Genomic DNA, 25653 nt, shown 5'->3' on the forward strand with positions numbered 1-25653 from the left:
ATGTGGTAGAGCTTCATCTTACACTATATTCTTGTATTCATATTATTTGTATTATGTGACTATGTGTCTCTATTCGATGTGTGGGAAAAAAACGTCTCCAACAGGTTTATATATACGATACCATTCAGATAAACGCAAAGGAAACCAACATTTCCATCTAATAATATTCATTTTATTTTAATTATACCATTTTCTAGTTAGATAACCAATTTGTGAGCAAGAATTTGCATCGTAACAGTGAATCATATTGTTGCCAAATTCCAAATATAAAAAACTAAAGCTCACGAATCACAAACCGAGAGTTTCTGTGAGATTTGTGAGGGGCAAAGGAATCTCTATTTTGAAAGAAATCGAAATTGATATAAATTCGCTTTATAACATATTATTCAGTTTATTTATCTAATTATATTATGATTCTGATGTAATGTATACACACATTTTAAAAGTTATTTCTTTCGCTCATTTGAATTGGTAATTTGAATTTTTACACTGAAAAAATCCTGAGTAGAGACGGAAACGGTGGTATGTCAAACTGAATTTAAACAAGGTGAAAGCAAATGAAAAGCTAATGTACATACTACAATAGCTTTTAATTTGTTTAGAACTACAATCTTAGTAATGCAAATCATGCTGATTAACACATAATTAAAAGTGGATAAACATTCCTTTTTGAACGTTTCTTTGAACCTTGATATAAAGTTGTATGAATATCTGCAGTTGGATAAGACAGCTCAGGGTCAAACAAATTTTAAAATGAAATTTGTATAAATTAATTTCATGAGTTCAATTATGAAAGATATGCCGTGCAATATTTATTTGCACAATTTAAAGCCAGTAGCACAACATAAATTTATTGTTGAAAAATATTGTCATGTGTAAAGCTATGTGTTAAAAAAGTCAATAAACTGTGACTTTCCAGGTAAAACCGGAAGACCTCGCAGCCATGAAAGGCACTGAAAACATAGATCTGAACTACGAAAGAGTGTACTTAGTTGCTGCTAAAATAATACTGGTATCTTAAAGTTAGCATGACTAATTACTAGCTAATAATATATCAGTAGTTACACTTACCGAGCAAAATATTATCAAATGCCGTCCATATATTAAGAATACCATAAAGTTCTTGATAATAAAAATGTTGTTGATAATAAATTTTGGTAAAATGAAGCAGGTATATGATTTATTTGTTCTATTTTTCTTTTCCGGGTCTTGCTTCGTTTGGTCATTAAATCAATCGTTCTACAGTCGGTATCCAGTTCTGGCTCTTTTCGCAGTTCAACCGGTTTCCTTTTCGGGTTTGACAGATCTTTTCCGGTTCCAGCTTGTTTTTCAGATGAGGATTCTTTTCCGTTTTTTGCTTTTTTTCCAGGTATTGCGTCTTTTCAGACTCCTCTATATTTTCCATTTCTGGCATCTTTTCCGGCTCTTGCTTCTTTTTCAGTTTTTGCATTTTTTCCAGTTCCTTCTTCATTTTCAGGTCTCTCTTTTTTGGTTTTTGAAATTTTTCCCTCAACTTTTGCCTTTCCAGTTCATTTTTGTGTGCTTGTTTTAGCATCTCTCCAATATGTTTCTCCATTTTCAGTTCTTTCTTTTCTCGTTTTTGTATTCCTTCCCGTATTTTCTTCTTTTTCAGTTCTTTCTTTTCTAGTTTTTGAATCCATTCCAGTAATTGCTTCTTTTTCAGTTTTTGCTTCTTTTTCTGCTCTTGTTTCATTTTCAGTTCTTGCTTCTTTTCCAATTTTTGCTTCTTTTTCAATTCTTGCTTCTGTTCTAATTCTTGTATCTTTTCCTGTTCTTGCTTCTTTTCTAGTTTTTGTATCTTTTCCAGCTTTTGTTTCTTTTTCAGTTCTTGCTTCTTTTCTAGTTTTTGTGTCAATTCCAGTTTTCTCTTGTTTTTCAGTTCTTGCTTCTTTTCCAGTTTCTCCTTCTTTTCCTGTTCTTCCTTTTTATTCAGTTTTTGATTCTTTTCCAGTTTTTGCATCTTTTCCGGTTCTCGCTTCTCTTCCAGTTCCTTCACGTTTTCCAGTTCTTTCTCGTTTTCCAGTTTTTGCTCCTTTTTATGATCACAAGGAGGATTTTCCAATCTACAAAAAAATCGGTATATCTTTATTTCAGTAGTAAAATAGTGAAGGTAATGAATGCAATGACGATCACGTTTAACATGTACACCACTTCCATATTTAGATACTATATAACACTTTTGGCTCAGTTTCATAGGGAAAAAACTCCCCGTAGATTATTGCCTGGCAGAATTGTTTTCTACAAAGGGTGAATTTGTTGTTTTCGTTGTTCTGACCTAAAGCCAAGCAGATAAGTTAAAGTATTTTGCGTTATTTGTATGCAACAAGCGGCCTCCATGAATCTCACGTAGAGCGTAATAATTTGCAAAGTTTCAGTGCCTTACTTTTCCTTACTTAATTTTTACATACGTTGCAATAATAATAACAGAAATAATAAACAGGTGGCTTAAAAACAGAGGGAAACAATGACGAAAATTGCAAAATAGGAGGAAAAAAGGAAACTGAAATGAAAAGGGAAACAACTACAAACAAAGGATGGAAAAAGCATTTTAGAAGATATACACGTAACGTTCTTTCTGAATCAGCAAAACCTGTATTTTAACGAGTCTCTTTGCATCGCTGGCTGCACAGATTTCAAATTTTCTCTCGTTATTCCAAATTCGGATCATATTGCTGGTCTTTTTCGTCGTCCAGCAGAGCCGCACTAGGATTTTTGCCACCATTTGTTTTCAATTGAAACTTTTATTCTCATTCTTTAGTTGCATTCTTAAAGTTTATTTATTTATACAGGAAGAAAGAAAAATCAATCAAATCAAAGTAAATTAGGAAAATATATACCTGTTTTCTCCTATATTTATTGTTCCCTGTAATTTCTTTTGCCTGTTGCATTAAATTTATTGAAGGAAAATTTACAAAATCTTTCAAAATGTATTTCCTAAATCCTTATGCGAATTTAGCCCTTCTGATCATTTCGGCCACACTTTAATGGCTTTTACAATTTGATGTTTGAATATCGACAGCTGCCTATACTGAAATATGTTCTCCATTGTCCTCGAAAAAAGAAAAATTAAAGTTCCAGGAAATTTTGCAATGAAGGACACATATATCTTATTTGAAGGGCAAGAGAAAAAGAAAAATATATTTTCGCATGGGAATATGTAGCATTTTAAACACCGTGTTTGTAAATGTCATCATATAGTAGCAACACTTGAGTCATAAGTAATTATACACATATATGAGAGAGACGACGATGACGAAAAATTAAATGGCAAAACATGGCCGAAAACACTTTCCTGGCCGGTGCAAAAAACACAAAACACAAGAAAGATCGGACACCAGTTATGCTTAGCACAAGAGAAATTTAAAATTAGGAACAAAATTAGACACTTATGGACCTCAAAAAAGCTGTTCGAAATTACGACCTGCACCCTTTTACAGGTATCCCATCTCTCGCACATCCAACATGAGATGTTCTGGAAAATACCGTGCATCCCCAGGACTTTCCCAGCACCTGCCACAATATGTGCCACAAGTTCCTGTTGGACTTCTAACTGGGGTTTCGTGCACTTATGTGTTGAAGTACCCCGAGACGAACTGATAATGCAAGTTAGGTCTCGTGATCTTGCTGAACAATGCACTGGACTATCCCTACAAAACCCATGTTTAGGATACGTTCCGAAGGAACTTTCGAATGCTTTCTTTGATGGCGATCCCCTGCTTTTGTTCTTATTTCTTGGTTTTCGCTGCGCTAAGGAAAATAAACAAATATATTTACAATGTTCGTACCCTATTTTTCTTGTGTTGTCTCTCGTCACTATGGGCCAGGAAAGCGTTTCCGACAATGCATTGCAATAAACGATTATATATATATATATATATATATAAACAATATATATAAACGATATATATATATATATATATAAACAATATATATAAACGATATATATATAAACAATATATGTATATATATATATATATATATATATAAACAATATATATGTATATATAATCTTATAAACATATGTTACCGTGAAAGACCGAAATTGGAGAATATCGACTTTCACCGGAGAATGTCAACATTCACCAAATACGTCGGTGAAAGATCAAATATTGCATTACATTCTTCTACATTCGGACCCTCACCGGTGTATGTCGATAATCACAGACATGCTCTGGTGTAGATTGAAAAGAGCGGAGTATATGTACACACTGTTATTGCAAAAGGAAGTGTTCCACAAATAAATGCAGTTGTAAAAGCAAGGGCCTCTTGTGCAATTGAAAGTGTTATATATTATATATATATATATATATATATATAATCGTATAAACATATGTTACTGTGAAAGACCGAAATTGGAGAATGTCGACTTTCGGTAGACTGAAAACAGAAGAGTATATGTACACACTGTTATTGCAGAAGGAAGTGTTCCACAAATAAATGCAATTGTAAATGCAAGGGCCTCTTGCGCAATTGAAAGTGTTATATATATATATATATATAGGTATATATATATATGTATATAATCGTATAAAAATATGTTACCTTGAAAGACCGAAATTAAAGAATGTCGACTTTCAGCGGAGAATATTAACATTCACCAAATACGTCGGTGAAAGATCGAATATTGCATTACATTCTTCTACATTCGGACCCACACCGGTGTATGTCGACAATCACATATGCTCTGGTGTAGATTGAAAAGAGAGGAGTATATGTACACACTGTTATTGCAAAAGGAAGTGTTCCACAAATAAATGCAGTTGTAAAAGCAAGGGCCTCTTGTGCAATTGAAAGTGTCATAACAGTTTAAGTTGTTGCAATAAATAAGATTTGAATCACGTAATTTAGTAAACATAGCTTGAGTAAGCTCCCTGTTCCGAGTCAGGATAGTTCATGTTTCCAAAGCAAGTAAAGAGGAATACAAGTCCTGATAGTGGCGCCCGACGAAGAAGAATAACCATGGCCGAGTTTCAAGAAGAACCTGTGGTGGCTGCAGAAGCGGCTCAGAATCCAGAAATGCCAGCTGCCGCCCTGGAAGGATTTGGGTACATCGTACAGACCATGCGCGCATCGATGAAACCAGAAGGAACATTTAATGGAAACTCACCGGTAACCAGTTTTTTGGAAAATTTGGATGACCACGTCATGCTGTATCCAGTCCATGAGTTCCATAAAGTCACCTTAGCTACCAGCGCTTTGAGGGTCCAAGCGCTTAATTGGTTCAAATGTATAGGCAGAAGCCTCTTGGGTCAAGCGGGAAGTCCCACCTATACTTACGAAAATTTTAAGACTGCGTTAGTAAAAGCCTTCCCTGTCGTAAGGTATCGTGCAAGTTTAGAAACGGAACTCTTCAGCATATACCAGCAACGAATCAAAAATCTTTCCACCTTTATTTTAAGAAAAATTCACGTCTTTAAACTCTTGTATGGAAACCGTCCGGATCCTGAGATAATCCAAGTGATTTTGAGGAGTTTAGTTCCCCAAGTACAAGACTATTTTTAATTAAGGAATCCGACTACACTGGAAAAGTTATTTGAGCTAACAATCCAGTTTGAAAGTAGAAGAACGGCGGACATCGAATGAAGACGCCAGTATGAGCAACGAAGCCAATTTGGTGCGCCAAGACCACAGCAAAGGCAAGAACACGGCTACGGAAGCAAATCGAATCAGAGGGCAAGGAAACCTGAGTATCCAAAAACAACCGGCGAACGTCGACAGTTCAATAGTAAGCCAGAAAAAAAGTCTGAAGGCCAGCGGAAAAACAAGGAAGGCATGGAAAGGAAGAAAGAAAATTTAAACTAAAACGGATTTCTGCTGACGGGAGGGTGCGGAAATCCGAAGGCAAAGAAAAGCCCTCTTTCTTCAAGTTAAATACAGTTATTGTGAAAAATTTGACTCTTCCAAAGATTGAAGTTAGAGTTTTATAAAAGATTTTGCAGCTATTGTTGAACCATTGTTAAAATTAAAAAGGAAAAAGGCAAGATTCTCGTGGACGGCCGAAGCCAATAGTGCTTTCGAAAAATTAAAGCAAGCATTAACGCAAGCCCCTGTTTTGAAATTTCCTGAAAACGATGAGAATTTAGAAATTTAAGTGGATGCTTCGGATTATGCGCTAGGAGCGGTACTTTCGCAAAATCAGCAGCCCGTGGCATTTTTTAGTAGAACTTTAAATCAAACACAAAGAAATTATTCCGCGACTGAGAGAGAGGCACTTGCAGTTCTGTTAGCAGTGCAAAAGTTCTGAGTCTATTTTGGAAAGGATCCAATAACAGTGTATTCTGATCATGCGGCGGGAACTAGATTGTACTCAGGGAAAAACTTATCCCCAAGGTTAATAAGATGGGCACTAAAGTTACAAGAGTATAATCTGGTATATAAGCACACGCCCCGGAAAGGAAAATATCGTAGCAGATGCCCTATCCAGAATAAAAATAGATGAAGAAGGTAATACTGTAAAGGTGGCAATGCTCACAGCATGTAATTTATATTCCCGAGAAACTGTGATAACCGAACTGGGTAAGGATCCTGAATTTAAAAATATTTATGATTATTTAAAGGATCCTGAAAATTTTAGCCACCAAGATATTGTGGCGATAAGAAATAGGGCGGCCCATTACGAACTAACAGATGGTCTATTATTTTATACAAAAACTACGAATTCCAACAACGAATTTCGACCTGTTATCCCAGCTAGTCTTAGATTAAATATCCTGCAGGAGCTCCATGACAGCCCTTTAGCTTTTCATGCTGGTAATCGAAAACCTATCCAACGCGTACGCGAGGCAGTCTATTTTCCTGAACTGCAAAAGTTAACAAGGGCGTATGTCCAGTCCTGCCCAACATGTCAAGCAGTTAATTATATTAATTTCCGCCCGGCCGGGTTTCTAAATAGTATTAAATCGGAATTTCCAAATGAAATAATTGGCATCGATTTATTGGGCCCTTTCCCAAAAAGTCAGTTAAATAAAAGTCGCTATCTCCTTGTTATGGTTGATCATTTTAGTAAGTGGACCGAAATTGTTCCCTTAAAGTGAGCCTCTGCGAAATTAGTTACTGATTCTATTTTAAATAAACATATTTTAAAATACGGAGCGCCCCTATAAGTTATATCGGATAATGGTCCTCAATTTGTAAGTAATGTAGGTGAAGACATGTGCCAAAAACTGGGCATACGTCATTTAAAAATGGTCCCGTATCGGCCGCTATCAAATATAGCTGAACGGGTGAATAGAAATATAGTGAAAATTATCCGTAGTTATGTTAACAATTTTCATAAAAGCTGGGTTAACTACGTCAATGAATTAGGTTTCGCCCTTAGGACCGCAAAACATGATACGACGGGCAAAACTCCTGCTGAGTTATTTTTAGGCAGAAAGATTATAACGCCGTTAGATAAATTATTTTATGTTCAACAAAGAGCCCCAGAATTTAAAATGGGCAATATAGAAAAATAAATTAAAGAAGCAAAAAAGAACACTGAAGTAGCACAGAGAAAACAGAAGCTTTATTATGATATGAAACGACGGGGAGTAACTTATAAAGTAGGAGATAAAGTGTTAAAAATTAAGCATTCACTTTCTTCAGCACCAGAAGATAAAACTGCCAAATTTTTTCCACGATTTGAAGGACCATATGTCATAGAAAAAATAACTCACGCTGTAGTAGTGTTAAAAGCCAGGAATGGTGAAACCTGCTCCGCAAACTTTGGTCAAATCAAACCCTACTATGATCGTAATAAAATGCAAATATTTACAGATCTTTTGCAGAATCCGGCACGGCAGACACGGCGGGCACAAGCTCCAGAGGTGGAACAACGACAAGTACAAGGGCAAGCCTTTAAGAGGCAGGAGCAAGTGAAAAGAAAGTTTCCCCGCGGGAAAATTAAAGGTATAATAGGAATGTGTAAAAACTTGAATATTGAAAAAGCATTGATAATCTTTGAGAAAGGTACCTTAAGAAAATTGTAAAAATTATTGTATAAAATTTTATTTACAAGATTCTGGCAAGAAAGAAGTTTTAATCTGAAAGACTTTTGAAATGTAGAATTTCAATGCAGAAGAATTGGCACTTGCTTGGAAAAGAATAGAAGTTAACAATGTACTACTAATGTACGTTTTAAAATGCGTAAAATTAACGGCATGTTAATATGTCCTTATATACAATGTGAACTGTTATCTTAAAAGTTAAGAAATATTGTGATATGTTAAAAGTAAAAATATTAGAGTAATGCCAAAAATTTTAACTTATTCGTGTGACTGTAAAAAGAGCAAATTATTGTGAATATGTGATAAAGGTTGAATGAATGTAGTTAGGCTCTCTGACGCTACACTTCAGAGTTAGCCACTTTTCAGAATAGTACCTCAGGGTTTAGAGAGGAATATAAGCTGTGTTCTGAGGTCTTGTTATGTTGAATTTTAACACGTTAGTGTTTTGATTGCAGGCGGTAGTGTTGAACACTTGTACACAGACACGCTCGAGTTTGGTGTTTTTCTTTACAACACAAGTCAGAGAGCACGGGGAGATAATTAAATAACGTCATGAATGGAATAAGAATTTTAAATGAGAAATATAAATATTCATGTTATTTGCCATTTGATTGTGTAACATTTCATTCAACTAGTTTTCCTTCCATAAGGAACCAGATTTCAACTAAGAAACTCCTCTTTATAGATGCAGTACAGATGAAAATACTTGTCCATAGAGATGATAATGTAAAAACGACTTTTTAATATCTAGTTTCTAGAGAGAAATGTTTGTAAAAGATTGGCCTCGCGTTAGATTCTATAGCTGAAAGTTTTCAACAAGGTCGTTTTAGACCTCAGTTTCAAACTAATTAACTCTGGCGGGTAGTATGTAAGGATCCTAAGTTTTACTAACGTTTTTGATGTCATTTAAAACGCTTAATTACAGGGCCATAGTACAATACACAACCCCCCCCAACCCCAGAAGTATAGCGATATACAATAGTGACGTGATCGAAGATTCTTTGGAAATAATCGTTGTCATCGTATGACATGCATATTCTATTTAAGTAATCGTAGTCATCGGCTTTTAATATTCTTTGCAAATGATCATTGTCATCAAATAATCATTCTAACGAATCATTCTCATCGGATAATCATTGAAAATAATCCTTGTCGTTACATAAAGGGGCATAGTAGCTGATGTATAAAGAATTGTACTCAAATTCTAATCAAAAGAATCGCATATGTATGCAATTTATCATATGATCATTATTTACAGCAATGATTCTCATACGTTTTCGACCTACGGCTCCTAATGACGCCGCGGAAAACTTGCGCAACAGTGACAAAAAGAATATTTAAAAATACAATAAAAGCTTGAAAGCTAGGAAAAATGTGTGAATTTATTTTCCTTTTATTTAAATGAAGCTTAATGTTTTTAAAGGAAATTGAATATTGTAAACAGGAATCAGCAGTTTAAATATATGTGGGATTTTGCCTCTATGTTTTTTTTTTCTTCGTAACATCATATCCTCCGGAACGGGGGGGGGAGATTTGAGTTTGAAAGGAGGTACCCTCGGATTTCAAAAATTCTTGGTAAAACTTTTCGACTATTGTTATCTTCCTACGACTATCACTCGAGATGTTGTATAAAATTTCGGAAAGCGCTGGAGATCAAATTGCTTTATTTACAAAAATGATGGCTCTTCTCACTCTCAAATCGTATTGTTTAAGAGAAATTTTTAAGTCAAAAAAATATGAAATAAATAGTATTGCCAAACTCGAAACTTGTTATTATTTACGGTTACATTCTGAGTTGAAGAAAGCACGTGATTCCATATAACGTCACTGTATGTCGAAAAATATTTCGTTAATTTCAGTATTTTAAATGAATAGCTGCTTTTCGCAACTTTTATGTTTCACCTTTAGTTACGTGACACGATATGCTATCGCTACGTTAATTCTTTTATTGAGATTTTGCAAATTTGTTATATTAAAATTAATTTGAATCATAACTTCAAATGTATTACCCCAAGTGTCAAAGGTCTTTGTTTCCTGAATTGGCAAGAAAAATTTATTTACGAATAGCAGGTTGCTTGGAAAGAATGAATACATTTTCTTCATAATGAAATGTTTCTATGCATTTTATGCTATTCTAATTTTATATATAAAAATTTAATTTCTTTTATTGTATAGTTCCTTTCTGAGTAGAATTTAAACTTCTGTAGGTATTTAACATATTTTAGATGCAATGTTACTTTACTACAGTTACATATTTTTTTTTCAATTTACTAAAATATCTGAAGACAGCATAAACGTTACAGCGAGCTACAGAAAAAATGAAGTAAAAAGCACTAGGAGATTCAACAGGCAAGTACAAGAAACTTTTCGCAAGTAAACGAAGGATACAAGACTGTCCGCGTCATCGTCAGATTCGACAGGAAATACCAGAACAGCTCAAGAAGCTGCATAAACAACTCAAGACGCTGCAGATTACGGACAATTTCGGTTCGAAGAGGCAGAGCTCATACGAGGAAACAAGCTTCGCATGAACGCATCACGACATACACGTAGTACTCTTCACAATGCAGGAAGCTTACTTTGAGCAAAACACTGTATACGTAGAGCTCGTAGACATGTATAGTAAAGATTTTGCTTTGTCAACAGCCCCCTAGTGAAATCTATGAAGTTTATATTGACATCTCACAATACCTGAAAGAAATGTTTCTATTTACTTCTTCATTTATTATTTTCTTAAATTTCTTATCAGTAATCCTGTCTATATATTATAGATATCAAAATGAGAAAAAATTAATTAATTATCTTTAAATGTATTTAAGTGATGAATACTTCGCCCCTGTTCGTACCGAAACAACACGATGTAATTGTAGATACCTAGAAAGTAAAATGTATTCAGCAGGCTGTACAGCAAGCGACAACTATAAATGGTGATAACACAAGAATGTTATATAATGTTATATACTGGCAGAATTTAAAAAAAAGAACATATACATCAGTGTTTTAAAAATACGAATTTTGCATCAAATTGCAAAACAAATATCTTAAAATCTGCCTTTCCATGCATAAGAGTTCAGGATTCGGAAAATTATATTTTCGTAAACGGTTTAGCAAAAATAACAAAAATTATTGCCTTGAGAAATGGATAATCTTGGTATGAATACGAATTACGCCAAGACTACTCGTCAATGGTTGTTTTGAACACGCCCTTAATGTACATATATAAACCTTAAAAAACGTAAAGTGAGTGAGTCTACTATTCGAGTGTGTCTTTATATCTTGAGTATTTAAGAAATAAGAATTGCATTTATCTATCTCGATAAAGCTAACGCTATTGCCCGAATAACAACGTTTATTTAACACTTGATATAACCAACTTCATATATATCTTGAAATAAAACATAAATTTCCTAATCAGATACTACCAATTGCAGAAAAAATACAAAAATAATGGAATTTCTAATAACACTACAAGTAACATACCGAGGAATAAATTGCGCTACAAAACAGATGCAATCTACAATATGTAAACCACAAAATTTATGTACCGCTATAGAAATGCAATAGAATGAGAAATGAAACTGTGATGAGATTTATAATGAAAAATTTACCATAAACTATTAGTATATGATATAAGTAAATATATACTTTTAATACTATTCATTTAAATATGTTCAAACGTTCATAATATTCATTACTTACAAACGCTTCTTCATCCATCGAAGCATAGCACAAGCCATTCTCAATTCAGTGCTGGTGCACGTCAATAAAATAAGGATAAATCCAAATTTTTACAAAAAATCAATCGCTTTGACTCGTTTCTCAAAAAACGTATATCTACAAATGCAGTATTAATATATCACATCAATATAATTCGGGATCATAAAATCACCAAACAACGCATTAAACGCAAAAAATCGCATTAAGACAGAATGAAGAATTTTCACTCTTACAATGACTTTTACAACAATATATAATAGAATCGAATTTCTAAACTAAGTGTTCATTGTTACACCATATTTCATTCTTGGGGAACCTTTCATGGTTGTTCAGTAATTCTAACAGTTAACTGGTATAAAAAGAATTATGATTTCATATATATGCACAGACTTATATATGTATTATATTAATACGTATCTGTAGTAACATACATCATCTTATATTATATGTCTTCGCATAATTCTAAATTAATTATACTAGTCAACATAATTTGTATATTGATAGCAGCACAGTTTTAAAATTATTTATTACTATCTGCTTGCTAACGATTATATAATTAAGTACAGTGGTACCTCGACATACGAGTTTAATATGTTTCGTAACCTTGCTCGTATCTGAAAGCAATTTTCCGCATTGAAAGTAATCGAAATGCCATTAATCCGTTCCAGCTCCCAAAACACGACCTCAGCTGTTTTTTTAAGTGTTTTTGAATAAGAAAAATGTAGTTTCTTATTCAAAAAGAAGAAGAAACATTTATTTATAAATAACAAATACATATTCTATAAAAACATAATTAAAAGAAAAAGTGCCTACGGAAGCGCTTAATTTTTGTCACTGGTCTTCGCTCTTTTTGTCATGATCTGCTCATTTTCACCCGCAGATCGTTTAAAAAAACTGTCCAAGGAGGTTTGTTTCTTCCTACCTGTCAAGGTATTGCGGAATCGAGTTAGGCAAGTTTCGTTGAACAACTCCGATTTAGGACTAGTTGCAACTTTTTCGCGGTGATTTTTATCCACGAACTCTACAACTTTATCCCCCATTCTCAAGATCTGTTTTATATCTCTTGTAGGGATAACCTCCTCCATCTCTGGCTCCTCTTCAAAACTAATTTTTCGTTGAACCACCGTATGCTGCTGCAAATGCAGATCGTGTAACTCCTCGATTGTCAGCTCCTGAGACTGTTCCTCTACGAGTTCGTTCACATCTCTCTCCTCCACCTCCAGACTCATGGATTTTCCCAGAGAAACAAGCTCCTCTACCACTGACACTTTGGGTTCCAATCCTTCGAATTCTCTTTCAGCTACAGCCTCAGGCCACAGCTTCTTCCATGCAGACGTTGTAACACCCAGCCAGGCCTGAACAATAATTCTTAGGCACATCACGATGTTAAAGTGGTTTTTCCAGAACTCTCGAATGGTAAGCTTTGTGTTCTCCGTCACCTCAAAGCAGCGGCGAAAAATGTGCTTGGTGTACAAATTCTTAAAATTAGAAATCTCCTGCTGATCCATGGGCTGCAGGATAGGAGTGGTGTTGGGTGGTAGGTAGGGAAATTTTATATACTTGAACTGTTCGAGTAAATCATCTTCGAGATTTGATGGGTGAGTAGGGGCATTGTCGAGGCCAACACCAGAACAGAACACCAGAATTATCCACTCCACAAAGAAGTTCATTCTGTCCCACGCCTTCGGATTTGCCCTCCACATATCTTCTTAAAATTATAACTGGCAGCTTTTCTTTTAAAATATTATATGACTTAAAGCCTCTGGGGTTTTCCGAATGGTATACTAGCGGAGGCTTGATTTTACAGTCGCCACTCGCATTGACGCAAATTGCTAGATTTAATCTATCCTTAATGGGTTTGTGACCTGGCATCTTCTCCTCTGCCGTTATGTAAGTTCTATTCGGCATCCTTTTCCAGAAAAGCCCTGTCTCGTCACAGTTGAGGACTTGCTGGGGGGATGTATCCTTTGGCTACTATCTGTTCGGAAAACATTTTGATGTAAACATCAGCTGCCTTTACATCCGGATTTGCTGCCTCACCATGCCTGATGACGGAGTGAAGGTCGGTCCTTTCCCTAAAGTTGTCAAACCAGCCCCGACTGGCTTTAAACGGGTCTTCCGATTCCACGTTTGTAGAAGTGTGTGGGATCTTCTTTAGAAAATAACCGTAAATCGCTCGTAAATAACTCGTAATAGTGCCTTCTCACATATGATGCTTTGTGTTAAGGTTCGTTCTTGACGCTGCTTCTTTCTCACTCACACCATCAGTAGTTTCTCCATGTCTTGACGGAGAGACGTCGGAGCTTAAAAATTATTGTAACGCCCTTAGTTGGCGTTATACTTTATCAACTCCTTTTGTTCAAGCACAGTAAATATCATTGATGTGTTACTCCCGTACATCCTCCCCAAGTCAATTACTCGCACACCTTGATCATGGTTTTCTATTACTTAACGCTTTAATTCAATAGACATCATCATCTTCTTTGGACCCAGGGTTATAAAAATAAATACGATAATGTTTTCTAAATGTACAAAAAGCAAAAAACGCGAACCCAACTTATCAAAAATGCTTCCAAAACGAGGGAAACAAGCACTCAGACTGAGGACTAGTCTGAGGTGGGAGAAACTGTTAGACGCTGCACACGACACCTACATGCGCGCGCATGTTGCGGTCGTGTACAGCGGTGTCGTGTGCAATTCCTCGTATCTCAAATCTTGCTCTCGTCTCAAAGCAAAAACATCGCTCGCTCGGTAGCTCCTGTCTCAAAACACTCGTATGTTGGGGCAGTCGTATATCGAGGTACCACTGTAAATACAGTTTATAGTTTTTTTAATCTGACAATCATTATAAGCCATGTAGATTTTTCCTTGTGGTTTCATTTGTTTTCTCTTCCAAAATTTCGAACGTCCAACAGTTTTGTCAGTTTCGGGCTTTTGGTATGGAGAGTGAGAAAATGAGATAAGACCAGAATGAACTTCAGTTCTGAACTTTGCAGTTCAGCATAGAGTAAGGAGTATTGACAGATTTATGTTCGCTCTTTACGTGCGCTTTTCATCGTATTTTCTTCATCATTCTTAGCACTTTAAAGTGATAACTACTAGCAGTGTTCCTTTATATTTCGTATACTTTTGGAATTATATTTTTTACTCGTACTTTTCGAAAAACTCCAGAATTGTTTAGTGTTTTTTCGGGACAAATAAATTCTAACAAGCTACCAGCTCTTCCGCATGCTTTACGAACCTTTATGCCAGGAACAATTTTGGGTGTTAGAAGTAGGACAGAATGCTAGTGACAAGAACAATTGAGGAGCATCTGGGGCAGCTTGTGACAGTCTTTGCTGCGTTCCAGGAAGATATAAAAGGAGAGGTTGATTCCTTTACAGAAGAGATAAATGCGTCCTACAAAAGAGGGAAAGGGGAAATAATACCAGTTCAAGGAAAGATGGAATCTATCCAAAATTGATACTTAAGCCTGTCAAGAAGAAATAAAAGACAACAGTAGAAGATTTTCGAGGATTTTGAAAGCAGAAATAACATGGTCGAAAGGAGAGTTACAGAAACTGGAGAACTTGTTTCTGTTGTCAAACAGCAAGTCAAAGAAAGAGTTAATGCTGTCAAACTACAAATCAAAGGAAGAGTTTCTGATGTCGAACAACAAATCGATGACAGAGTTTCTGCTGTTGTCGCCAAAGAATCTGACAGCTTGAACACATTCATAATGACAACTGGAGACGATTCTGATACCTTTAAATTGGTACCTATGTTTTCCGACCCATTTCTCATGCTTTCCACGTGTGATGGAAAAAACATTTGGCATATGGACAAGGCCCAGTTCTGTATAGCTCGAAATGAAATGGGTAGGATTCCGAAGACAAACCTATAATTTCGCAGCTTCTCTGAGAATAGAAGAAGACGATATCGATCCCACTCTTCTAGAAACCCAGAGGCTAGATTTTGATGCTGTACCCGGTACGCGAAAGCTCTACTAAGAAGTGTTTAAAAGGCTACAGAAGGCTGCAGTTAATATCTCGATAGCAGAAGCTCACCAAAATAATCCAGAAGCTCGCCACTGATATCGAAATGCTGTCCCATCTCTAATTTTTTGACTGCTCAACAGAAATACGTGAAGTACAATCCATGAAATACTTCCTCGGTGGCATACGGGAACCTGAGGTATAGAAACAACTGCGAATAGTGGATCTCAAAGATTTAAAAAATGCCTAGAGTGTACGCCATGAAAAACGTGGCAGTCCTTTTAGAAACTTGTACACACCATTGCCCAATCGGAACTACTCCAACCCAGAAACTAGTGGACAAGTGACAGCTCGTCCAGGCAGTCTACCCACTTAAGTAAGTGCCTTGAGGCGGAACAGACGTCAGACGAAAGCGACTTTAGTATGCTAGAACTGCAGTGGTGATGAACACTTACGAAAGAACTGCAGAACACATTAGGACACAGAAGATAATGCTTCTAATCAGCAAGAAGTCACGAAAACAAATCGTGGATGTTGAGCGGAATTTGCCAGAGATTGCCAGATATTGAGAAGTCCCACATAAAATCCTTTCAGATTTCGGTTATGGTTGGTGGCAATAATGGACTTTTCAATCATGAGGCATACAAATAGAGTTCCCTTAGTATAACAATCGATACATGAGTAATTTACCATCATCCAAAACCTCAAGTCGAGATGATAGAACCAGCATGAACAGAACTTTTCCTTCAAGGATTATAGCTGAAAACAGAAATTTCCGGTAAGGCATTATGAAATATGCTAAGAACGTTAAGAGCACGAAATGAGTACTAATAATATGTTCTTTCGTTGAATTATCAAGGCCGTCATTCCGGTGACGGTTGAAACGTAAGTGCCAAAGCTAAAGTCATTGGGGAATGCGAAGTGGTTGCATCACGTTCTCCATTGAACTACGTTAAGAGGTCTCGTACACCTTAGAACCCTCAAAACCTCTGAATATGATCCTGTTGTAAGAATTGGGATAACATATTTATTTTTAAAGCTATTACTTCCAGTTTTTTACAGCTCACTACATAGCACAGCTGAATTAGTAAGCAAATAGTTTGTGTTGCCACAAATGCTTTTATAATTTATCTTCTTTGTGAGGTAATTTTTTATATGTTCACGTAATACTCCCACTTTGCGTGCACAATTTAAAACATTCTGTTATATATTTTAACTTCATAGTTAATATACAGCTTGTATAGCATCTAAAGACTACTGTGAACCAAAAATCTTAAGCATTTCATGTTAAATTCTCATTTTATTTTGAACTAAATTTATACAATGCATTTTAATAAAAAATTTTTAATATTTCCATGCGTAAAATTTTTGACTATTAAAATATTCAATATATTTTTGGTTCAGTTAGATGATAATACTCATATAAAGAAGTCCATTAAATTTAAAGTGTGTACCAAGAACCGTTTTTAAAATATCATGCGCGCAACAGTGAAAATTTATGTTTTGAGATAATCAAGTTTTAATGTAAATATTTTTTAAATACTTCTCTTGTTATAAAATATATAAAATGCTTATTTTCTGAGAGATATTGTAATATTTTACAATTTCCAATAGTTGGTATAAGCATAATTAATGTAAAATAAGCTGCCATCATCAAAGTATAACATATCAACTAAAAATGATTTGAAACTTCTACGCTATCAATGATACAACTAAAATTTTTCTTACAAATTGGAACTTACTTAGAGGCAAATGTTTCAGGTAAAGTTCTCTGTATTATTGTATATCAAACATATAAATCATTTAATAGTTCTTCCACAGGGTACCTTTAGCATACTCTAAATGCTATGTATACAACTGGGAAAAAATGCATTTTAAGAAAATCGAGTTTTGATGCAAATATTTCAGTATACAACTTTCTAATAATAAAGTGCATAGTATATTTATTTTCAAAATGATATATTTAAAAAGTATAAATCCTAATAAATTGCATAAGCTTTTGTCAATATCAAACACATTAAAATTACCATACTATATAAAATACCATGACAGAATGATAGCCGTGTATTAAAATACGTGTAGCATATTTGAACAAATAATTTATTTTTACATAACCACATCAGTTGAGTACTTTCAAGCATTTAAGCATATGATATGTATCATATTATGCAATATTATTTAAACATAGGTGGGAAAAAACCTTTACGACTTATTTGAAATTGTATGCTAAATTGCTACATTCATCGAAGTATAACATATCGACTAAGAATGATAAAACTAAAACTTCCTTACAAATAAGAATTTACTTATAGCCAAATGTCTTAGCTAAAGTTCTCTGTAATATATTACTGTATATCAAACATATAAAACATTTAATAGTTCTTCCATAATGTAACTTTATCATACTTTAAATGCTATGTATAAAACTGCGAAAAACCGTATTTTAAGAAATTTGAGTTTTAATGCCAATACTTCAGTATATAACTTTCTAATAATAATGTGCATAGTATATTTATTTTCAAAATATATTTAAAAAGTATAAATCCTAATAAATTGCAGAAGCTTTTGTTAGTATGAAACACGTTAAATTTACCTTGCTATATACATTAGCATGACAGAATGATAGCCGTATATTAAAATACATGTGGCATATTTGCACAAAAATTTATTTTTACATAACCACTTTAGTTAAATAAACTCAAGCATTTAAGCATATGTTATGTATTATATTGTATAATATACATATTATTTAACATGGATGAAAAATCGTTTACGACTTACTTCAAATTGTATACTAAACTGCTAAAATTTTATTTACAAATTAAAACGCACCAGCACAATAAACATCCCCATCATTTTTATGAAGGCCTGCACTTCTGACATTTTTTGCTACCTTTCAAGCTTAGCTGTTGTTTTGTTTCTGACAAGCCTTTCTTTTCTGCGTTATCTATTCTCTTGTTATCAATTTGTAAAAATCCTTCAATAGAAAACTTACTTCTAAAAAGCTGTAGCTCATTTTTTACAGAATGTCTACCAACAGACCTTTCGTTAAAAGCAATTACTGCTTCATTTCCAGCAATTTGAACTATCCTACTACCAGCACGACATGTCTTTGGACAAAATTTCCAAATTAAGGAATTAAATGATTCATTATTATTTTGTGTTTTGCCGCCAAGGCAACGTCTCAATAACGAAGATTGTGACAAATCTATAAAAACTGGCTTTATTGCCTCCATTACAGCGACTGGTTCAGAATTTATATGCTTATAATCAGCTTTATTTAGCTTAGCTTTATTGTATTTGCACCATGTGGTTTCATTTGTAGGACAAACGTCATGAATCGGCTTTTCATCACTCGATATTTGTGGTAGTAAATTGCCCAAATGGCTTTTCTCATATCACTAACAGACTCAATATATTCTCTAATCACATTACCATAATACGAAGTTATTTCATTTATTAACTTATCTGTTAGTCTCCCTTTTCCAGACAGATTTTACCGTCATTTAATTTTACTTTTTTTCTTTCAAGTTTTAATTTGCGTAGCCATATTCCCATTCGTTTTTGAATATGTCCAACACACTCAATTTTTTCTATATTTAATGAACCATATGGTTTGGCGTCAGTTATACCTGCAAATGGTTTTGCATCACCTATGTAAGGATATTAAGTTTTACTAACGTTTATTTTATTTTAAATCTTTACTATCACTTCTTATTTTCTACTTCCGGGCAGAATTAAAAGCGTTAATTTATTTATGCAAAATTTGTGTGGCGAACGCCAAGTACTTAAGATGTGGCTTTTTGCCAAGCGAGAGAGAGGAAGGAGTTAGTCGAAGCAGGCCGCTTACCTTAGAAGTTTTACTCAGTTGCTGGTTGCCTTCCAGGCCAGAGGTTTAATCCTCGTGATAATTTTTAAACGTATTGTAGTGTTAACAGTTCTCTGTACTACATACGGCTTCCTGTTAATATAAGGCCAATCTTCCACGTTTATTATTCCAAAGTTAAGTTAGAGTTTAGTTAAATATTTTTATATTCTTACGTTTAGACCACAAGTCGTGGGACTTTGTATTCCGAAATGCGGAAATTATTGTAAAGAGAGAAAAATAAAGGGTTTTGTATACCTTTCTTGTGTATCCTGTCTACTTCCCACAGTTATTGAACATAGCTTTAGTAAGCTCTCTGTTCCGAGTCAGGTCCTTGCATATTCCCGAAGAAAGTAAGACGGAAGATTGAACCTGATAGTGGCGCCCAACGAAGAAGAATAACCATGGCCGAGTTTCAAGAAGAACCTGTGCTGCCTGCAGAAGCGGCTCAGAATCCAGAAATGCCAGCTGACGCCCTGGAAAGATTTGGTTACATCGTCCAGACCATGCGCGCTTCGATGAAACCAGAAGCAACATTTAATGGAAACTCACCGGTAACCAGTTTTTTGGAAAAATTGGATGACCACTTCATGCTCTACCCCGTGCACGAATTTCAAAAAGTTACCTTAGCTACCAGCGTTTGAGGGGCCAAGCGCTTAATTGGTTCAAATGTATAGGCAGAAGTCTCTTGGGTCAAGCAGGAAGTCCCACCTATACTTACGAGAATTTCAAGACTGCCCTAGTAAAAGCCTTCCCTGTCGTAAGGGATCGTGCGAAAATAGAAACGGAACTTTTCAGCATATATCAGCAAAGAATCGAAAATCTCTCAAGCTGTATTTTAAGAAAAATTCACGTCTTCAAAATCTTGTATGGAAACCGTCCGGATCCTGAGATAATTCAAGTGATTTTGTCGAGGTTACTGCCCCAAGTGCAAGACTTTATTGAATTAAGAAATCCGACTACACTGGAAAATTTATTTGAGCTAGCAATCCAGTTTGAAAGTAGAAGAACGGTGGACATTGAAAGAAGACGCCAATATCAACTGCGAAACCAATTTGGTGCGCCAAGTCTACAGCAAACTCAAGCACACGGCTACGGAAGCAAAGCGAATCAGTGGGCAAGGAAACCCGAGCATTCAAAAAAAGCCGGCGAACGTCGACAGTTCAATAGCAATCCAGGAAAAAAAGTCTCAAGGCCAGTGGAAAAAGAAGGAAAGCACGGAAATGAAAAATAATTTAAGCTAAAACGGATTTCTGCTGACTGGAGGGTGCGAAAATCCGAAGGCCACGAAAAGCCCTATTCCTTCAAGTTAAATACAGTAATGGTGAAAAATTTGACTCTTCCGAAGATTGAAGTGTTGGTAAATAATATCCCAGCCAGCGCACTCCTGGATACAGGCGCGCAGTGTTCCTGTGTGGCAGAAGATTTTTTTAGGAAGTATTTTCGTAAATATCGTATATATAATTCGGATAATACGACAGTGTTAGCTGCGCAAGGAGAAAGATGTAAGTGTATAGGTAAATTACCGCTGTATGTCCGTATCAAGGACGAACAAGTAAAGGTTATGTTTTTCATAGTAAAGAATCTGCAAGCACATATTATCTTAGGAATAGATTTTCTTTCAGAGGCACAAGCAACGCTAGATTTTAATGAAGCGTCTCTTAAGCTGACAATGAAACCAGTTCGTGAAGAGAAGGCTGAACCGCCGATGTTAAACCATGACCACCTGCCTAATGAAGAGCAACAAAGAATCCGACAAGTGGTAAGTGAATTTGCTTCGTTATTTAGTGATATTCCAGGATTTACTCAGGTTACTAACCATAGTATTGACACCGGAGATTCAATGCCAGTTCGCCACAAAGCATACCGGTATGATAAGAATAAGGAAAAAATTATAGAATGGCATATCACCGATATGCTACGTAAAAAGATCATAACGCCCATCTGAAATAGTTATGCTAGCCCGGTGGTTTTATGTAAGATAAATAATGACTATCCATTGACACATCCAAAAAGGTGGAGATTCCCAATCGACTACGGTATATTAAACTCCATAACTAAATATCCGGTATATCCGTTACCTATTATTGAAGAAATTCTAAGGAACATAATATCCACCAAATATATGACGACTTTAGACTTAACGACTGGTTATTTTCAAATAATGATTAGGCCTGAGGACGTGCCTAAGACTGCTTTTATAACCAAGTCTGGCACTTATGCATTTCTGCGCATGCCGTTTGGCCTTTCAGGGGCACCGGCAACATTTCAGCGATGCATGGACATTGTGTTAAGGACTGTTCATGGAAAGTCCACATTTATCTATATAGAGGATATCATTATTACTAGTGATAATCTCGACCAACATGTACAGGATTTAAGACAGGTGTTTTCTTTATTAAATGAGGCCGGTCTAAAAGTTAATGTCGAAAAGTGCAAATTAGCAGCACTTGAATTAAAATATTTAGGTTACAAAATATCTCAGAAAGGAATAGAGACAGACGAATCAAAAATAATCGCTGTACAAAAGTATCCGACTCCAAACACGGCGAAGAAGCTCTCTTCTTTTCTAGGACTTTGTTCATATTATAGGTCCTTTATAAAAGATTTTGCAGCTATTGCTGAACCATTGTTAAAATTAAAAAGGAAAAAGGCAAGATTCTCGTGGACGGCCGAAGCCAATAGTGCTTTCGAAAAATTAAAACAAGCATTAACGCAAGCCCCTGTGCTGAAATTTCCTGAAAAGGATGAGAATTTAGAAATTTCAGCGGATGCTTCGGATTATGCGGTAGGAGCGCTACTTTCGCAAAATCAGCAGCCCGTGGCATTTTTTAGCCGAACTTTAAATCAAACACAAAGAAACTATTCCGCGACCGAGAGAGAGGCACTTGCAGTTCTGTTAGTAGTGCAAAAGTTCCGAGTCTATTTTGGAAAGGCGCCAATAACAGTGTACTCTGATCATGCGGCGGTAACTAGATTGTACTCAGGGAAAAACTTATCCCCAAGGTTAATAAGATGGGCACTCAAGCTACAAGAATATAATCTGGTAATCAAGCATACCCCCGGAAAATAAAATATGGTAGCAGATGCCCTATCCAGAATTAAAATAGATGAAGAAGGTAATACTGTAAAGGTGGCAATGCTCACAGCATGTACAATAAATTCCCGAGAAACTGTCATAACCGAACTGGGTAAGGATCCTGAGTTTGAAAGCATTTATTAGTATTTAAAGGATCCTGAAAATTTTAGCCACTAAGATATTGTGGCGATAAGAAATAGGGCGGCCCATAACGAACTAATAGATGGTCTTTTATTTTGTACAAAAACTACGAATTCCAACAACGAATTTCGACCTGCTATCCCAGCTAGTCTTAGATTAAATATCCTGCAGGAGCTCCATGACAGCCCTTTAGCTTCTCATGCTGGTATTCGAAAACCTATCCAACGCGTACGCGAGGCAGTCTATTTTCCTGAACTGCAAAAGTTAACAAGGGCGTATGTCCAGTCCTGCCCAACATGTCAAGCAGTTAATTATATTAATTTCCGCCCGGCCGGGTTTCTAAATAGTATTAAATCCGAATTTCCAAATGAAATAATTGGCATCGATTTATTGGGGCCTTTCCCAAAAAGTCAGTTAAATAAAAGTCGCTATCTCCTTGTTATGGTTGATCATTTTAGTAAGTGGACCGAAATTGTTCCCTTAAAGCGAGCCTCCGCGAAATTAGTTACTGATTCTATTTTAAATAAACATATTTTAAAATACGGAGCGCCCCTATAAGTTATATCGGATAATGGTCCTCAATTTGTAAGTAATGTATTTGAAGACATGTGCCAAAAACTGGGCATACGTCATTTAAAAATGGTCCCGTATCGGCCGCAATCAAATATAGCTGAACGGGTGAATAGAAATATAGTGAAAATTATCTGTAGTTATGTTAACAATTTTCATAAAAGCTGGGATAACTATGTCAATGAATTTGCTTTCGCCCTTAGGACCGCAAAACATGATACAACGGGCAAAACTCCTGCTGAGTTATTTTTAGGCAGAAAGATTATAACGCCGTTAGATAAATTAATTTATGTGCAACAAAGAGCCACATAATTTAAAATGGGTGATATAGAAAAACTAATTAAAGAAGCAAAAAAGAATACTGAAGTAACACAGAGAAAACAAAAGCTGTATTATGACTTGAAACGACGGGGAGTAACTTATAAAGTAGGGGATGAAGTGTTAAAAATTAAGCATTCACTTTCTTCAGCACCAGAAGATAAAACTGTTAAATTTTTTCCACGATTTGAAGATCCATATGTCATAGAAAAAATAACTCACGCTGTAGTAGTGTTAAAAGCCAGGAATGGTGAAACCTGCTCCGCAAACATTGATCAAATCAAACCCTACTATGATCGTAATAAAATGCAAATATTTACAGATCTTTTGCAGGATCCGGCACGGCAGACACGGCGGGCACAAGCTCCAGAGGTGGAACAACGACAAGTACAAGGGCAAGCCATTAAGAGGCAGGAGCAAGTGAAAAGAAAGTTTCCCCGCGGGAAAATTAAAGGTAACAAGAAAAAGAAGCCGTTCCACCGTCCAGAAAAGAGAGCTCACGAACACCCCCAGAATGAAGAAGGGAGAAGGACAACGTATGCAAAGAGAGCCAGGAGAAAAGACGGCAACTATAATCCGGCTCTAAAACGGAAGATCTACTCATCCGACAGGACTCTCCGCAGCAAATGTCGCCGAACTGCGGAAGGGCCACCAGCGGCGGAGGAAAAGTTACAAGGAAAATTTGAACGGCCAGCAACGAGGTCCAAGCAGGAACGCGAAAGAAGTCTACCGGTTCCGCCAAGACCAGCTGCCATCAAACGGCCAAGACCACAGGCAGAGGCGAAAAAGAAGGTATTCAAGGGTCACCGAACGGGAGAAAAAAAGAAAGCTTCTAGAGGAAGACACTGAAGGGCGAGCCCGCACAAGAAGGAGAATAAATCAAACGAGAATCTCTGCTACCTTCCAGGACTGGGCTCAGAAAAGAATGTCCGAATATAACAAAGATAAGTAAAATTTTATGTTACTTTGCAAACTTAAGTTAATCTTTCATTCTTACTGCAAGTGGCAGATTTCAAGAAGTTTTACGTCATGCGAGGTCTACCTTTATCGCCAAAAAGGCGAGAAATGAGTTGTTACCGATTTTGGTATTATGTTTTTCAATTACTCGCGCGTAAAACTAAAGTTGATGTATAATAGGAATATGTAAAGACTTAAATATTGTAAAAGTTATTGTATAAATTTTATTTAAAACATTCTGGCAAAAAAGAAATTTTAGTCTGAAAGACTTTTTGAAATGTACTATTTCAATGTAGAAGAATTGGCACTTGATTTGAAAAGAATAGAAGTTAACAATGTACTACTAATGTATGTTTTCAAATGCGTAAAATTAACGGCATTTTAATATGTTCTTATATACAACGTGAACTGTTATTTTAAATGTTAAGAAATACCGTGATATGGTAAAAGTGAAAGTAATGTTAAATTTTTTTTTATTCGTGTGACTGTAAAAAGACCAAATTATGGTGAATATGTGTTAAAGTTTGAATGAATGTAGTTAGGTTCTCTGACGCTACACTTCAGAGTTAGCCACTTTCAGAATAGTACCTCAGGGTTTAGAGTTGAAGTTAGGGTGTGTTACGAGGTCTTGGTATGTTGAATTTTTAACACGTTAGTGTTTTGATTGTAGGAGGAAGTGTTGAACACGTATACATAAACACATTCGTGTTTGGTGTTCTTTTACAACACATGTCAGAGAGCACGGGGAGAGATAATTAAAATAGTCATGAATGAAATAAGAATGTTAAGAGAAATATAAATATGCATGTTACTTGCCATTACATTGTGTAACATTTCATTAAACTAGTTTTCCTTCCAGATCTCTGGAAGGAACCAGATTTGAATAAAAGCTCCTGTTTAGATGCAGTACAGATGAAAAATTGCGTGTCCTTGGAGCTGCTATTGTAAAAACAAATTTCTTTTTTTTTTTTTTTTTAATTTCAAGTTTCTAGTGAGAAATGTTTGTAAAAGATTAGGCCTCGCGTT

Source organism: Stegodyphus dumicola, chromosome 2 (genome assembly GCF_044657685.1).
Source record: "Stegodyphus dumicola isolate Sdum_Otavi_A_Nest chromosome 2, ASM4465768v1".
NCBI lineage: Eukaryota > Metazoa > Arthropoda > Arachnida > Araneae > Eresidae > Stegodyphus > Stegodyphus dumicola.